Genomic DNA, 14,609 nt, shown 5'->3' with positions numbered 1-14,609 from the left:
TATTCTTTTCTAACATTTTGACAGCATTTACAATATTTCTGATAAAAAATATGTTTCAAAATATATTAAGAAGTTTTCTTATAGAAAGAAAATATAAATTTTCTTATATAAGTCAAAATACAATGTTACATAGTAGTTTGAATATAAGAATAATATCATTTTTCTCTTAATGCAATATAGAATTCTATACTTTGTCTTATGACCTTAGATATTTTTACTGATTACGTGTACATATGTGTGTGGGTACACTGTTGTTTTAGCTCATTGGTGATATGACTTGCTTTTTATCGGCTGATAAAAAGTTACAATATTCATTAACTTACTATTTATAATAAGGATGTAACAGTGCTTCTGCACTGACTTTTATCATTCTTCTACACACTCACTTTCATTTACTCTAGTTACAAAATGTAGAAGGGATTTTGTTTTTATACTTCGGGGTACTGAGTATCAAGAATATTTTTAGATCCAATAAGCTTATGTCTTTTACATAAAGGTTCTAACATTTCATATATCTAAATGATATAGTTATTATTAAAGTACAATTTTACTTGAAAGTACTCCTGAATATATAGCAGTGTTGGTCATTTTACATTTTCTAAAGTTAAAAAATACTGAAATGTCTGTTGGGTACACATATGGAAAGCTGTGAATGTTTTATAGTAAACAAATCCTTAACTATGCAAAGCATGGGACAATCATCCAAGTTTCTTTATTCTAATGTCATTTTTCAAAGCCTTTATGTAGTGTTTGTTTATGGGGGAAAAGGAAGAGGGAAAGGCTCATTCTTCATTCACTAGAATGTCCTGACTGATTCTTAAAATCACGAGATTGGCACACAAATTAAATCCTTTCTAGAGGAAGTGGACATTGATTTCATATGAAGCTATAAGACTCTAATCACAGGCCTGTCTTTACTATTGGCAAAATAGTAAAGACGGTGTGGTTTATTGTATGCTTTTGGAGGACATATAAGATGTATGCTAGCTCTTCTAATTATGACTACTCTTAATTTTAAAACTCCGCAATTTTACAACATATACAAATACTATGTGCCCTATGTGATTGTTAGGATGGCAGTAATTAAACCTCAAAGCCTTGCTTGTTGTAGTTAGGAGGTTGGGTTAAAGTATAGACGGCACTTGTCATCTAATTCTTTTTACTTTTTGTCTTGAAGTTTAGTTGCACAGATTGGACTAATCATAATGATAAATTAACAACACAACATGCATGACCCTCTCTTAAGACTCCTTAATTATTTACGTATATAAAGATAATTTGTGAACCTACCATCCAAACCAAGAGCTAGAATATTCCAAGGTTTCCATTATAAGAAAAGTTGGAAAAATACAAAACAAAATAAAACAACAACGACAAAATACACATACATGCAAAGGCAGCAAGTGCTCCTGAGGCATCTGAGACAGGAGGTGGCATAACTCTTGAAACAGAGAAAATTTATTGAGATGAACCCAAACAACCTGCCTCACTTTTCTCCTTGGGGCCCTTTTTAAGCCTGGCATGACCCAGAGTGAGTGGCTAAGAGGTTTGGTAGAGGACAACCAATGTGATACAGAGAAACTGTGCAGCATTCAGCAATTTCATAAAACAGGGAGACAAGAATGGAATTTGGCCTTGCTGCCCCAGCAGACCAAACTTGCGTAACCGAGATCCTCAGGAGAAGAGCTGTACAGGGAAGACTGAACATGACATTGCCTGACTTTCTCCTCACATTATTTTCCAGTTCTTATTGTACACTGAGACAGATGCTAAAAATCCTAGTGGAAAGTAGGTAAGGTGTTCAATGGGGCTTTTGATGGTCTCACAATGCTGAATATTAGATTTTCTGAAAATAAATTGGAGTTTAGGACCTGGCAAGCTGGAAAGGGGTAAGCCTGAAGTAGATGAAGCATTCGATGCATGACAATCAGGCTCCAATTAACATAGTTCATTGTGGGCTAAGGTTATCTTCCCCTACCACAGAAAGAAGCCTGAGACGCGATTGGTTGACTATTCTCTGGAGGAAGATATACAAAGCCTCTATCATGTTTTATAACACAGTGCCCCCCCCCCCACAGTGAAATGCTAGCAGACAATCTAAGAAAAGGACTAGGAAAAAAGAAACAGTTTTAAGGTGGCCCAGATACTGACGTTTTAAAATAAATGTGATTTTAAAATAAATGTGATTAATTTATTACTTTAAAATAAATGTGATTAATACATCAAGGAAAATTAGTGACAAGATGGAGAACTTCACCAGATTCCTGGAATATATATATGAGAAATACTCTTAAATTAAGAAATTATGGATGAGTTTAGGAGCATACTGGAAGAACTGAAGAGCTGGCTGGTGAACTGAGAGATGTTAGTAGAAATTACCCAGACTGAAACACAGAGAAGGAAAAGAAAACAAAACAAAACAAAAAAATGAAAGAAAGGAGAGAAAGAAAGCAAGAAAGCAAGAAGAAAAAAAGCAAGAAAGAAAAGAAAGAAAAAAGAAAGATTCAGACAGAATTGCAAGAGACATATAAGAAATTGTGAAAATATATAACTTAGCAAAAGACTTACCAGAAGGGAAAGGTGAGAGTGAACTGATGTTCAAAAAGATAATGGCTATGATTTTTTTTTAACATTGATAAAAGACATCAAGCCACGAGCCACATATTCAAGCAGTACAGCAAATTCCACTTAGGGTAAATACAAAGAAAATCAAACCCATGCACATTGTAGTAAAACTACTAAAAATAAAAGACCAAAAGAATATCTTAAAAGCAACAGTGGGGAATGGGAGATGCATTATCTTTGAATGAACCACCGCGTAGTGGTTAGCTTACCAATTATCAAAAGGGGAAAATCTGCATGGTTGAAAAGCTGATGTAAAATAACTACCTACCTAGAATTCTGTTCCAAGTGAAAATATTATTCACAGGTGAAGACAAATAGAAACGTTTCTAGTCAACAAAATGAAGAGGTAAAATTCATCACCAACAATCCCATACTAAAATGATATTAAGGTGAATTTTTCAGGCCTAAGAAAAATTATGCCAGATTGACTCATGGAAATGTAGAAAGGAAGATAAAGTAATGATAACTATGGTAAATTTAATGGTAACTAAGGGTAATTAATGGTAAATCTAAATGTATATTGGCTATTGGAAGCAATAATCATAATGTGCTATGGAGTTCAAAATAAATGTAGAAATGAAATGCATGAAAATAGTAACACCAAAGGCAGAAGGAAATAAAAAGAAGTATGTGTTCAAGTGTTATAAAATTGGGATCCCTAAGCATCCAACTCTTGATTTTGGCTCAGGTCGTGATCTCAGGGTTGCAGGATCGAGCCCTGCTTTGGGTCCATGCTGAACATGCTTAGGATTCTCTCTCTTTGTCCCTCTGTCCCTCCATACGCGATTGCTCTCTCTCTCTCTCTAAAAAAAAAAAAAAAAAAAAAAGTTATAAAATTGTCTGGGAAATGATAACAGTACTTAATTATATGAGAAGTTAGTAAGTCAAGAGGGCATATTGTACATTTTTAGGATTACCATTAAACAAGTAGGAAAATATTTTATAATAAACTAATAGTTGAGAAAATGAAAAAATTATGATACTTTAGTAGAAAAAGGAGAGGAGAGAACATACTGTACTAGTGAGAAAATAAACAAAGAGATGTTAATTATAAACCTAAGTACATCAATTTATATCAAATGTAAACAATCAAAATATGCTATCATAAAATTAAAGATAAAGAACAAGCATATTCTGTATGTAAGAAAGACATCTATTATTTTATTTTTTATTTTTATTTTAATTCCAGTATAGTTGACATTGTTGTACTAGTTTCAGGTGTGCAATATAGTGATTCAACAATTCTATTCATTGCTCAGTGCTCATCGTGTTAAGTATACTCTTAATCCCCTTCACCTACTTCACCCATCCCCCCACCCACCTCGCCTCTGGTAACCATCAGTTTGTTCTCTGTAATTAAGAGTTTTTTTTCTTGGCTTGTCTCTCTCTCTCTCTCTCTCTCTCTCTCTTTTTTTTTTTTTGTTCATTTGTTTTGTTTCTTAAATTCCACACATGAGTGAAATCATATGGTATTTGTCTTTCTCTCTCTGACTTATTTCCCTTAGCATTATACCCTCTAGATCCATCCATGTTGTTGCAAATGGCAAGATTTCATTCTTTTTTATTTCTGGGTAATATTTCACTGTGTGAATGCACATATATGAGTGTATACACACACACACGTATGTATATACACTACTTTATCCATTTATCTATCAGTGGACACTTACATTGCTTTCATATCTTGATTATTGTAAATAATACTGCAATCTTTTCAAATTAGTCTTTCTGTATTCTTTGGGTAAATACCTAGAAGTGAAATCGCTGAATCATACAGTAGTTCTATTTTTAATTTTTCAAGGGACCTCCATACTGTTTTCATAGTGGTTGTAACAATTTACATTTCCACCGATAGTGCACAGGGATTCTCTTTTCTCCACATCCTTGTCAACATGTGTTATTTCTTGTCTTTTTGTTAATAGCCATTTTAAAGATTTTATTTATTTATTTGACAGAGAGAGAGACAGCCAGTGAGAGAGAGAACACAAGCAGGGGGAGTGGGAGAAGCAGAAGCAAGCTCCCAGCAGAGCAGGGAGCCCGATGCTGGGCTTGATGCGGGGCTCGAACCCAGGACTCTGGGATCACGCCCTGAGCTGAAGGCAGATGCTTAACAACTGACCCAGACGCCCCAGTTAATAGACATTTTAACAGGTGTGATGTGATATCTTATCATGGTTTTGATTTGCCTTCTCTGGATAATTAATGATGTCAAACATCTTATCATGTACCTGTTGGCTTCTTTGGAAAAATGTTTGTTTAGGTATGTTCAATTTTTAATCAGAATGTTTTGTTTTTTCTTTTGCCATTGAGTTATATGAGTTTTTTAATATATTTAGTTATTAGCCCTTTATCAGATATATGATTAGTAAATATTTTCTCTCAGTAAGTTGCCTTTTCATTTTGTTGATTTCCTTTGCTGTACAGAATATTTTTAGGTTGACATATTCCTAATTTTTTATTTTTGCTTTCATTGCTTTTGTTCTTGGTGTCAGATTAAAAAAAAATCATCGCCAAACCTACGTCAGTTTACCACCTCTGTTTTCTTCTAAGAAACTCTTTCTTAGAGTTTTACAGTTGTAAGCTCTTGTGCTCAAGTTTTTAATCCATTTTAATTTTTTGTATGTTATAAAATAGTTGTTTCATTCTTTTACATTTGGCTAATTTCCCATTTATTGAAACGACTTCCTTTCCCCATTGTATATTCTTGATTCCTTAGTCATAAATTAATTAGCCATGCATGCATGGGTTTATTTCTGGGCTCTCTATTCTGTTCCATTGATCTATGTATCTGTTTTTATGCCAATACCCTGCTTTTTTCAATTACTATAGTTCTTTAATGTATTTTGAAATTAGGGAGCATAATGCCTCCAGCTTTGTTCTTCTTTCTCAAGATTTCTTTGGTTATTCTGGTTTGTTTTGTTTTTTATGGCTCCATACAAATTTTAGGATGTTCTATTTCTATGAAAAATGTCACTGGAATTTTGATAGGGATTACATTAACTGTGAATATGGACATTTTAACAGTATTAATTTTTCCAATCCATGAGCATGGAATATCTTTGCATTTATTTGTGTTTTCTTAAATTTCTTTCATTAATGTCTTTCTGTCTTCAATATACAGGTCTTTCGTCTCCCTAAATTTATTCCTGGACTTTTCTTTCTCTTAAGTGCAATTGTAAATGGGATTGTTTTATTAATTTCTCTTTCTGATTGTTTATTACTAATGTATAGAAATGCAATAATTTTTTAAAGTTGATTTTGTATCCTGCACCTTTACTGAATTCAATTCTTAGTTCTAGCAGTTGTTTTGATGGAGTCTTTGGGGTTTTCTGTATATAATGTCATCTGCAAATAGTGATAGTTTTATGTCTTCCTTTCCATTCTGGATGCCTATTATTTATTTTTCATCCCTAATTGCTCGGGCTAGGACTTCTAATACCAGGCTGAATAAAGTGGCAAGAATGGTATCTTTGTCTTTTTCCTGATCTTAGAGGAAAAGCTTTGAGCTTTTCACTGTTGAATATGATGTTGAATGTGATATGGGCCTGTCATATATGGCCTCAATTATGTGTGGATACATTCACTTTATGCCCATTTTATTAAGAGTTTTTGTCATAAGTGGATGTTGAATTTTATCAAATGCTTTTTCTGCATCTATTGGGATGCTCATATTTTTATCTTTTATTTTATGAATATGGTGTATCACAATGCCTGATTTATGGATGTTGAACCACACTTGCATCCTTGAAATAAATCTTACTTGACCATGGTGTATGATCCTTTCAATGTATTTTCGAATTCAGTTTGCTAATCTTTTGTTGAGGATTTTTGTATCTGTGTTCATTAGGGATATTAGCCTGTAATTCTCTTTTTTGTGGCACCCTCATCTGGTTTCAGTTTTGGGGTAATGCTGGGCCCATGAAAAGAGTTTGAAAGAGCTCTTCCCCTTCTATTTTTTGGAAAAGTTTGGGAAGGACTGGTATGTTAATTCTTCTCTGAATGTTTTTTATAATTCACTGGTGAAGCCATCTGGTCCTTGACTTTGTTTTTTGGGAAGGTTTTGATTACTGATTCAATCTCTTTCCTAGTAACTGGTCTGTTCAAATTTCCTATTTCATCATGATTCAGTTTTGGGAGATTGTATGTTTCTAGGAATTTATTCATTTCTTCTAGGTTGTCATATTTGTGTGTGTATAATTGTCCTAGTTGTTGGCATATAAGATCCCTTATGATCCTTTGTATGTGGTATCAAGTGTCACATCTCTGAAATCAGAAATGGAAGAGGAGATCTTTTTTAACGTGAGTTCTTTAAAAAAGCAATTAATATTCTATCTGTTCCACATATTAAATTAAAAAGAGAATTAAGTTGTAGCAGTGATAAAAAAAGAGGAAAGTTTTTCCATAATAAATAGACCTAATGTAGTGCTCAAAGCTATGAAATCTCAGATTACTCTGAGTTCCTTTTTTATCCCCATGATTAATTAACTGCCTCAGTTTATTTTTTCCTAGGAGAAAGTTGAAGAGAAGAGGGGGTAATCATACTAAGGTAAGAGCACAATTGTCTGGAAGTTTGTATTTTTTAAATCACAGTTAAGATAAAAACTGGTATTTATCTAACTTTGGCTACCTTAACTTACAATTTGAATTTCTAACCTTTAGGCTCTTTTTCAATTACTACCTAGCATATATTTAAAGTCATTGTAAACTATCATCAGAAACATTTAACTTCTAGCAGTGTCACTGTGCTTTATTTTATTCGATATGATGTCTATTCTAAGTGAAATATAAGACTAAAGTAAGCGCTTCCTTCCTTTGAAATCAGATTTTCATTATAAAGTTGACCTTTAAATGTCCCATTTTGTTAGGCAAACAACATTATTTGAAATTAGTCACAGGTTTCTTGTTTTGTGCAAGCAAAGCTTGATTACAAGTCTTTCTATAAAGCTTCTATTCAGTTTAATAATTCATACCTCTCTGCTTATCAGCTTTAGAATTCTAAAGGAGGAATTTGCCTATAAATCTTTCCCACTGCTGCATTTTATTTTAATGCACAGCAACAGAACACTAACATAATTGGTGCAGTCTGTTATTTACAGATATGTGGTGAGACGCAGGTGGCAAACTCTTTTTTAGTGTTGTAAGGAAAAGTAAGACCTTCTTCACAACTTGAGTTATGTGAATAAGAATTGTGGCTGGGTTAGGATAGCAGCCATTGTCACTATGGGTGTTTTCTAATTTCTGCAGTAAATCTTTTCCATATGGAATCTTTTTCAATTTCATTCTATACCAGAATGCTTATTTTGTGTTGAGAACATTTATTTTCTAAAAAGTGGACCCATAAAGGAATATTGTTGTGTACAATCTTACTCAAATGTCCAGAATAAATTGGCTTATGATTTTTGTTCTAATAAAAATCTTCAAGAGCTTTCTGAAATCTAAAACACATACCATACTTTTTGTGCGTCAACCATAACTTCTAAGTTTAAAAAAGTCAAAAGTAAAGCTCAGACAGTTGTTCCATTTGCCACAAAAGTTTTTTGTTTGTTTGTTTGTTTCATGTTGTTGTTATTCATTGACCTACATCAAGTGTCTAAAACAATGAGTGGAAGATATAAACACTCAAATGATACTTATTGAATAAATGAGGGCAAATTTTCAATTAACTGTTTTTCAATTCGATTTTCATTTGTTGAATAAAAAGGATTATGCAGGGATTTGGGGAACCAAGATTATATAATAATATAATAGAGCACAAATATAAAATAATCAAAGTCAGCATTTATTGAAATTTAAATTGTGCTAATGCCTCTGTCTTGGAATTGTCAAAACAAGTTGGAATATGCTTATGATCATTTTTTCTTATTTTGCTTATGAGGAAACTGAGGTTTAGAAGGGATAAGACACTTGCCAACGATGTCACAGGTGGTAATATCAGAGCTAGAGCTTGAACACGGGAAATTTGACCCTGAAGCCCATAGAATTACGATCTGTATATTGTGAACATGTCAGCAAGTAGCTAATTATAAAATGCCGTATGTAATAAAGACAGGAAAAAAAAAACCTACCAAAAAGAAAAAAGCACATCTTGAGCTAATGGAAAGATTATAATGGCTGAAATGATGAAAGGGTGCTTCACAGAGGTGGAAGGGAAGGGTAATTCTTGGTAGATATATGTAGGAGTTAAAAAAGTTGTGATTTTGAGAGAAATTGCCAAGCTGTGACAAAGTATAGCGTGAGCTGTTTCTAAGGATGCTAACATGCAGAGCAGAAATAAAATCCTGTATTCATGGTGCTGATGAAAGAAAATCCAATTTCCAGCAAATGCCAATTTTAGAAAACACATAATCACAGAAAACAAAATTCAACAAAACATCTTTATTGACTACATATCTCCTTTATAGTTTCATTTATATATTTCCCTTTGTATAAAGCCTATCAATGGGATATTTAATATTTTCTATATCTATTTAATCACCTTGTATTTGGTTCTGCTCAATGAATATTTCCACTGTCACTCACTATTGGCAAGATCATCAATAATAACCACTTGTCAAATTCAATGATCAATTCTTAGTCCTTATTATATCTCTTAGTGGTATTTGATAAATTTGATGAAATTGTTCTTAAAATTCTTTTTTTCACTTGGCTTACTATGTGCATCTCTCAGATATGTTTTTCTCCTCCATCCTTTGCTACTCATTCTTCATCTTTTTTGTTAGAGTCCTTTTATTCCTAAATGCCAGAGTAGCCCATGCTCAGTTCGGCAACCACCTTCCTTCTCTATTTAGATCTTCCTTCTCTATTTAGATCTTCCTTCTATGTGATTCTATCTAGTTTTATTACAGTTGATTCTCAAATGTACAGCCTGATATGCTATAAAACCTTACAACTAAGAACTTGACAACCAAGCATCTGTAAAGATTTCTACTAAGTGCTCTTAACATGATCTTAACATTCCAACACATAATTCTACTTTCTAGCATAAACCAACTCTGTTTTTCCCTATCTCAGCATTCACCATTTATTCAATTGTTCAAAACTAGAAGTCATCCTCGATTCTTTTATTTTCACTCTCATCTGAAACCCAAAACATATGTCTTGAAAAATCAAAGGATATATTGAATTCAACCACTTGTCTTCATTGTTGCCAGTCTGAGCTGCCATCATTTCTGACATGATCCTACTTCAATGACAACCTTAAGTCTTTGTTTACTTCTAATTTGGTCCGGTCTCCATGTAGCCATCAGTCACCTTTTAAAACCGTAGAGAACATCGTGGCACTCTGATAGTCAAAATTTTCTGGTGGTTTGCATCACAATTAGAAAAGAATCAACTTCCTAATTCAGGTTGCAAGTCCTCATTGATTCAATTTCCATCATACACTCCTTCCAGCTTCAGCTATGCTTACTCTGCTTGGATCACAAGGAACTTCCTGCAATTCCTTAAAACGCATCTAAGTTCTTTCCTGCCTCAGAGACTTGCACTTGTGTTTCCTACACTAGAATGTTCTTCCTACCGACCTGACTCCCTTCTTTTCTTCTCTTCCTTCAGGGCTCCACTTAAATATCACCTACTTGTAGAGACCTTCCCTGACTACCTTATACAAAATAGAAAAACCACTATAATCCCACCACTCTCTGTTTCCTTACTTTGCTTTGTTTTTTGTTTTGTTTTGTTTTGTTTTGTTTTTATATCACGTATCACTGCTTTAAATTAGCTGATATATTTATTCATCCAGACATGCTTCCTGCTCTTCAGGGAGGCTGTCCACACCTTTAGAAAAAAAAATATTTTGGAAAATGTTTTTGGAATATTTACCATTAAAACTATCAGATCAGGGACACTTGTGGGCTCAGTCAGCTAAGTGTCTCGCTTCCGTTCAGGTCATGATCCCAGGGTCCTGGGATAGAGTCCCACACTGCGCTCCTTGCTTAGCAGGGAGCCTGCTTCTCCCTCTGCCTGTCCCTCCCCCTGCTTGTGCTAGCTCTCTCTCTGACAAAGAAATAAAACCATTTTTAAAAAAAATACCCTATCAGCTCAATAATATGAAGGATTAGCTGTGCCTTGACCAAGACATAGGATGATATCAGTTTCCAGAACATACCTAATTTAGTAACTATATGTTGATTAAATATATACATAAATATAGTATAAATATAAATATATATAGTAATATCATGAAAAATGTTTAGTATTTTAAAGAAGTATATTTTCCTCAATTATTATAACTTTACTATTGTGCATAAATTAACTAATTGTAACATTGTTGATTTCATTTCAATAGCTATTGCACATTTCAAATGCTAAACAAGGGAATAGGTCTTAGAAGAAAAAAACCAGCTTTTCCCGAGGTGCTCTTAGGGGAATAGGAGAAAAGTATTGAAAACAACTGATAACTAATGATATGAACAGAGCGCTAAGAAAACATATATATTTATATACAAAATTTAAAAGACTGTGATTGTGGAGACCTTGATGATTAGGTATAATGAGAACTCTTAATTGCAGGCTTAAAAAGGACTTGCAGTTTTTAAAAAATAGTTCTCAATTTAGAATTAGAATTTAGAATTTAAACTGGAACATCTATTTATATAAAATTCTATAAGTATATGTGAACTTATATTTTCAAAACATATTAATTATGGTACAATTTCCCAGTAGTAGCCCAGAAATAATTATGATCTTTCATGAAACAACTGCTTATTTTTGCAGGCCACATTCAGAACATATTGGAACAATTGCCCTACTGCTCAAAACCAGAAAGTATCTTGAGTTATTTGTTGCAGGTTGGCACCTTCACTGGTGTCTATAATGTACAGAGAAATGATCAAAGTACTTAACAACAGATAATTAACGCTCTCTTGTTCTGTATAATTCTCAGAAGAAAAAATACTATTTATATTTTAAGTCCGTTTCGCAAAATGTGTTTTATGCACACAAGGTGCCATTGTAAGAACAGTCATGACCATAACAAGAGATATCGTAGGGTTTTGCTATTATTCTCACACAAAGGTTTCTTGGAAGAGTCTGTTTTATTTTTCTAGCTCTTTCAAAAGCAAACAGGACCTGAGCAGTATGTTTGTATTTCTTCTATTGTTACACTTGTTGTCTTAAGAGTTGAATAAAGCCCCCCTTTCTCTAAAATAATTAGATAATGGAAAGTTTCAGATAAGTTCACATTCCAAAGAACTGAAGCTTATATTTATACCCATCCAACTATTTTAGAACTAATTTGAATGGGTAACATTTAAAATAAATATGGATCATAAATGCAATTTCATCTTTTCACTTTGTCTTTAAACAAATAAATTATTAAAATAAGAACTATAAGTAAAAATAAAATCAAGCACAAGGACAAAAATGATAATTGCAGCAGTTTAGTAGAGCACTTCCTACGTGCCAGGCACTGAATTCGTGCTGTACATTTTTCCCCCGTTTAATCCTCGTAACAACCTAGGACGTATATATCATGTTTATCCCTTTTTGTTAGGTTAGGAAACTGAGGCACAGAAAATTATGTAGATGGCCATGATCACGTCGCTAACAAGGGCTCTGGTAACAAATGCAGACACGTTGACATCCGAGCATCTGCACCCTTGTTAAAGTCTCCTCCGTCCATTTACATTCTCCTTTTGCTAAGAATGTAATTTTTTAAAACAGAAAGAACGAAAGAATGTAATTAAGACCATGTTCAGATTGTCACCATGTCATTCTGCACACTGCCCCATTTTTAGCCATACAATTTTGGACAGATTACTTCCTCTTTCTCTGCCTCAGTTCTTCCCACTAAACAGGATTAGTGAAAGGAACATAATACAGAGGACGGTTAAATGGGATAACAGATGTTAAACAGTGCATGGCATAAAGAATTAGTAAATGGAGGATAATATTTTTCACTTAAGAAATGTTTTGGTTTTTTTTTTTAAGATTTCATTTATTTATGAGAGAGAGAGAGACAGAGACAGAGAACACAAACAGGGGAGCGGCAGGCAGAGGAAGAGGGAGAAGCAGACTCCCCGCTGAGCAGGGAGGCCCACACAGGACTCGAGCCCAGAACCCTGAGATCATGACCTGAGCCATAGGCAGCCGCTTAAATGACTGAGCCACCCAGGCGCCCCAGAAAATGTTTATTGAACACCAACAAAGCACTTTGCTTATTACCAGACAGGACACAGCTCTCCTGTCTTTCTGCTACTAAAATCACTACCGTGTTTTATTAAAACTCTCTGCACATTTTGATGCTTCTGTCTGTACTTATCATGGATTCTCTGCACATTTTGATGCTTCTGTCTGTACTTATCATGGATTCAACAAAAATCTCCTGAGCACTTATTATGTGCTAGCTGCTAGGTACTGAAAGATTAGAGATATGTGTGTCCAAACCTACCATTAAGACATATCTGGTCATGTCTGGCAAACTGATGGAGTCAATCTAATTCACATCCATTTGTATGAGGTGAGAACATATCTTAAAGGAAAAATAGTAACTAAAACCCTTTGAGTGTTTAATCATGCCCGTTTTAAATGTTGCTCATGTAATCACGCTAGCCAATTTAATGGTACCATTGGTGGCACCATTATAGTATTGATTTTAGGTATATGTAATGTGAGGCCCATGGAAACTGAGTAATTTGCCAAAGATCACTCAACAATTACGTTCTGGAGCCAGTGTTGAAATACAGTCGATAAGTATTTCAGAGTGAGAACCTACACTTTGAACTGCAGTACTGTATAATTTTGGACCCGGAACAAGATGTCATAATCCAGGGTTAGAAAAAAATTTTTTTTTGTATAGTATGGATAATTAGGTCTTTCACTATCAACAGTGCATAGACTTCTGCTGAGTTCTAGTGGGAGGGGAGTATGAATAAAAGCAAGGCCTTTTTTTTTTTTAATGAAAACTTTGTAAGACTGGTATTCAGGGAGCAATTCAATGTTGCCCCTTTAATGAAATGTAGAAGCAAAACCAGAGGTGTATTCTACTTCCCAACACTAGAGAATACCACTCAAACTTGACACCTAGTAGAAATCTATTGGTGTGGTGTCTCGCTGGAGAGCAGTACATGGGATATAGAGCAGCAATGTCCGACATAGGGCGTGGCAGAGGGTTTGGGCCAAGTCATCAACAGTGCGCAGGGTGGGGGCTGGGGGGACTGCTGCCCAGACAGAGCAGCACTGGTGTCAGAGACGTCCGTAAGACTCTGCAGTGACGTGTGAAAATTTAGCAGAGTCAGTAGATGGTGTGGTACACGGGAAAAGAGGATCAAAGCGACAGAAGCAAACAAAAAATAAATTAGGCCTCATGGTAACTCAAGTGAGCCAGAAGTGTTAATGAGCTCTTGTGTAAAATCCACCAGGAGTCTCAGAAATCCTGGAGGGATTATTTCAGCAAGCAGTAGAAGAGCCACTGAAACATGGATGATGACTGTAATTATTATGTTGATTTCACTTATGTCTTGGTGTGGCTTTGTATATACTCAGATTTCCTAAATCAGGCGTGGTGGCTGCTCTTAAGAAATCCATGGTCTCTTCAGTGAGACAGACAGGCAAATACTTACTTGAGACATGGCTCTGTGATTGAGTTCTACACAAAGTTCGCCTGGAACTCAGCGAGGAGGATGATAAACTCCTCACTCTCCACGCTCCACTTTGTCCTGCTCGTTCCATCTCTCCCCCAAATTTCCTTTTACTATTACTATGATGGCCATTATATAAAATAAGCTTCAATCTTAGTTCATGATGGCAAGTTCATTCTATAAATCACCGTTTGCTTACTCAGTCATTCTATGCCATGCAGGAACGTGCAGCAAATGAAATCAATATACTCGATTTAAAAAATCTGTGCTAGTTATGATCTATAAAAGTCACCACAAACGCGGAAATCAGTGAATGCTGAATCGTGTATGCTCGGGAAAATATGGGGTTAGTTTCCTGTGAAGCTCTGGTCATGTTTTCATCGACCAATCAAGAAGTAATGTTATTTC

The sequence above is a fragment of the Ursus americanus genome, chromosome 24, assembly GCF_024610735.1.
Source record: "Ursus americanus isolate L20-20 chromosome 24, mUrsAme1.1.p, whole genome shotgun sequence".
NCBI classification, from domain to species: Eukaryota; Metazoa; Chordata; class Mammalia; order Carnivora; family Ursidae; genus Ursus; species Ursus americanus.
Note: the sequence above shows the minus strand (reverse complement) of the source record.